Below are 4,806 nucleotides of genomic sequence, written 5' to 3' on the forward strand. Positions count from 1 at the left end.
AAATATTAGTACATATTATATACATAAAACCTCTGAAATAGTTGTATCGTACTTTTTTGAGTTAGCACAAAAAATATGACTCATTTATTAGCATAGACTTATTATATAATGGGACTTTGTATTCGTTTTTGGTTTTGTATTTGCTTTTATTGCTTCACTATAAAGTTCCGTGTTCCATAATTTTTTTTTATAATCTTAATCTTACAAAATTGAACGGTTCGATGATATCATTGTGGGGCTCGTCCGGGATTCGAACCCGGGACCTCTCGCACCCAAAGCGAGAATCATACCCCTAGACCAACGAGCCACGTTGCGGTTAAACTAACTACTAAAACCGACTCATATCCTGTCTCTACAAATAACATGTCACATTCTTTCAAATATTTCCAATATTTTCACGATAATATAGTATCGGATAAATAAATATAATTCTTTTATATTGTGTTTAAGTAAAATACTTTAGATGGAAGTTAAATCCGTATCAGAAATATCTAATTTAAATACGCGCTCAATTTTAGTTTTTTAATTAATATTGTCATTGCTATGAAATTTTACATCAATATTTTGATTTTATAATTCACACATTTAAACATAATTGGTTGTTATAATAAGGAATGATTTGTTTCATTTAAGCAAACTTAAAATACGTTCTTGGAAACAATATTACTGGTTCTTGATAGGAAGTTATTTGGTGGAAGGGCTTAGTTCAAGCCAGTCTATGTAGATCCCGCTCTCTCACCATATATTCTAGTGCTAAACAGCCATGCTTGGTATTGTTGTGTTCCAATTGGCAGCGTGTTTTAGCCAGTGTAACTATGCTGTAACATCACTTCTAAGTTTTTAAGTATGGTGGCGGAGTCATGTTGTAAGGGAGGATTATTCTTACAGTGGCAAATTGACTTAAGGAGAAAACCCAGTGGCTGGCACAAATAAATCTTAACCGATTTTTTTTATCCGTAATTAATTTGTGTTTAAAAAACGAACATCACGTTCCACGGTGTCAAAAAACATCACGGCGAAAGTATGTGTCGGATATAGGTTACGCAAAGAAAATGGCTATTAAGAAAATACATATTATTACAACTGTTCTGTCCTTATTCAGATCTGCTGAGTGAGCTCTTAACCTGTTCTTAAAAAAGGAATAAACACATAGTAGTTATCGCCCGCTGCTCCGCTCGTAGTTTACTGGTTGGTCATCAGGTTTTATAAACTCTATATTATCCCTTGAGGTTCAAGCTTTCTTCATGCTCAATTCCTCAATCATCAAATTCGGTTCAGTGGCTTGACCGAGATAGAGTAACAGACAGGCACACAGACAGAGTTACATTCGCATTATAATATACTAATATTATTTATATGTATACGTATACTTCTATACCAATAGAAAACAGGCTGTTAAGTTTATACTTGCTGAATCTAATTCAATTAAATTAAGAAAATAATTCCATAATGTTGTAATAAATCATCAGAGAGTGCATTAAGCCATCCATGGATGTTGTTATGCGAATGGCCGCAGTGTTGTGATTTATTTATAGCATGACAATGAGATCCCACCGCGTAATTAACCACAGCCAGATCGCTGTATACAGGTTGAAATTATGTTGTAATTTAATTGTATTTATAATTGTCAGATTAAAAAAAAACTTTTTGATAGTTACAGACTATATTCAAATTAATTATTTATAGATGTATGGTTGATGTTGTATGGCTACGAAATGATTGTATTTTTTTTTTATTTAATAATTTCTTTATAAAGGCCAAGATACATAGCTCAAAAGCTTTGTCGCCATGCTATGGATGCAGTTTGTAGGCAGGTTTCTTATACGTTGCTTTACTTAAATTTGGTTATTATTTTATGACGTAAATACTTTTTATGTTTATGATATCCTAGTAATGTTAGAATTCTCTTTAACGTCATATTACGTAAAATATTTTTATTATCTTTCAAAATTCAAAAATTGTTATACATTAGAATCATATCTTGTTCGTCCTCCATAGTAATAGTTTAAAAGTTATAATATATATACAATAATATTAGCTATTTTGGATATAAATAATGATAAATATAATATAAACACGAGAAAAACAGACGCGACAAAAGTTTCTGTCTGTCTATATTAAGAAATTCAAGTCTCACGTGTACACGTATGAGATACGTAATATGTATTAATTTGTATCGTTTTTCGAAATGATAACTTTAATAAATTGATTTCATCAATTAGAAATATTACCAATTAAATTATAACGAATGAAGTGGAACTTTGTAATATTGTTGTAACTTTCTAGAAACTATCGTGGAACGTTATAAAAAAGCGATATAGAATTCACATTTACAATTTGCTTTAGCAAATTCCAAAAAAAAAAAAACGTAAATTAACCAGATTTATGACAACATTTTAATATTGGTTCACTATACTTTATTGTACAAGAGTATATTGTTTGACGTCATTGTCATTTATTATTAACTAGGAATATTATTACACTCACTATTCATTACGGTGAGAACTATTTACATAATAATTATAATTTATTAATTTAAATTTATTAAAACTGATCGATTTTTATACACATTCGTAGGAAGGCACGACAATGAGTCTTATTTCTTAAGAGTGATTCGTCTTACGTTGCCTGATAGAAATATTGCTACATAAACAAAAGAAAATCACGTGACAACGACCTAAAGCAAACATTAATAAGAATTCTTACATATACGTATAAACACGCACACATTCGTAGAACTGTGTAATAAATGAATATATATAACATGTTGTTTTTACAGTAAATAATTTAATATAAATTAATTGCTTTATATTCATTTTACATAAAATATTAAATAAATTATAGAATGTAATGTTATTCAATACATTTTCATAGTTTAAATAAATATTCATTTTAAGTTCAATATGTAATATAAATTATTATAATTAAATATTTGTATTGAAATCAAAATCAAAATATATTTTATTCAAGCTGGCTTTTTTACTCTTTTGGTTCGTCATTTTATAAAATTGCATTAAATGTAAAGATACCACTGTGTTAAGAAATATTTTTGTGAAAATTATTTAAGAAAACGATGTTGGTTTTGTGACACAAAATTATATATTAAAACAGAATTTTTAAATATGACAGTAAAAGAATTATTTTTAAATAATCTAAATAAAATAATGCAATGAATCTCCTTTGAAAATTATACAAGTTAAATAGCAATAAAAATAGTTTTAACTAAACACACTGAAAAAGACAAACATTCAACCGAGAAGAACCGGCAAGAAACTCTGTAGTCACTCTTTTTCAACATTTCAATGAATCAACAATGACTAGGTACACACTTTTTTGTGTACACTAATATTATAAATGCGAAAGGAACTCTGTTTGTCTGTCTGTTGCTCTTTCACAGCCAAACCACTGAACAGAATTTAATTAAATTTGGTACGAAGCAAGCAAGGAAGCTTGAACTCCAAGGAAGGACAAACATACTTTTTATACCTAACACCTGACGAAAAAACATGAGCGAAGCCGCGTATGATCACTAGTCATCGATACGATCATGAGTTGAGTAATTTGTTTTATTAATGTTTTTTTAGTAAAGGATTTTAATTTACGAATTGATAAAGTTAAAAATATCTGCGGAATTTTATTATAAAAATGAAAATTCCTCAGGTAGGATTTATTGACATTACGTTCATTACTTCTCGTATTTATAAAATAATTATTATCACTGATTTTATAAAAATGATCAATGTTATGGTTAACATTGTTGTAAATATATTGTGACACAATAAACAAAAAGGAAATAATAGTTTTCCATAAATTACGAATTGTCCTTATTTATGGAAAACGAATGTTCCTAATTTTATGAAAATGCGGAAGGGATTTTTTTTGTCCTCTTTAATGGCATTCACATCTCTTGTTTGTGAGACGTATTTGGCCAATTACGACGTTATATGAGAGTAACACGCAGGGAAAGTGTTCGGTGTTTAGCTTTGAAAAATGTCAGGGATTTGTTCCAGGACACCTAAAACAGATAACATAAAATGACGACACAGACATCACAAGACAATAACGGTATCATACAAAAAATAAAAATAAATTTATTAGTAGGAAATGGAAAATATTAGTAGGGAAAAAAATATATAAAAATAATCTAACTACAATTGTAAAGGAAAAAAAAGACTAAAATTTTAAGTCATGAAATGAAATATATTTCATTAAATGAACTACAAAAGAAGAATGCGAATAAGTGAGAAGAGACTGAAAATTTATAGGTCGGGGTATATCTGGATGGAGAACGTCGTATAAAGAAAATGTCAATTTAGGACAATTGAAAAAAATATGATCTACCATCCCATCGTCCAAACCACATTCGCGTAGCCTAATTTTGGCAAGGAAGACCGGTGTGCATGCATGACCCAAACGGAGGCGACATATGGTAGATGTGGCTTGTTTGCCACCTTTTCGAAATCGGAAGAACCATGGTTTCCGTGGTATCACAGGATGTATATTCCCATAGTAACGCCCTTTACTAAATCTTGAAGAGTCCCATAAATTTTGCCAATCATTTCTTACATGCAAGTTCGCTAGAGGTAATCGGAATGATATATTTCACTATGATTTTCAGATCCACTTATTGTTGCATCTTTAGCCCAAGACTCCACCATCTCATTATCTGCAATACCAGAGTGTCCAGGAATCCAAGCAAGGATCTTTACCTTTTTGCCTACAATTAAACAGTAACTCTTTAATCTTGAAAATAAGAGGGAGCTTAATTTTCATTTTGAATTGATTACTACAAATTTTTTGTAAACA

General features: G+C 29.8%; 1 non-coding gene across 1 annotated transcript; it reads right to left on the bottom strand.

Annotated features, from left to right (window-relative positions):
• Window positions 1-235: 235 nt before the first annotated feature.
• Window positions 236-307, bottom strand: Trnap-ugg (transfer RNA proline (anticodon UGG)). The gene has a single exon. It is a non-coding gene; the product is annotated as a tRNA-Pro (tRNA).
• Window positions 308-4,806: the final 4,499 nt, after the last annotated feature.

Source organism: Vanessa tameamea, chromosome 26 (genome assembly GCF_037043105.1).
Source record: "Vanessa tameamea isolate UH-Manoa-2023 chromosome 26, ilVanTame1 primary haplotype, whole genome shotgun sequence".
In the NCBI taxonomy this organism is placed as follows: domain Eukaryota; kingdom Metazoa; phylum Arthropoda; class Insecta; order Lepidoptera; family Nymphalidae; genus Vanessa; species Vanessa tameamea.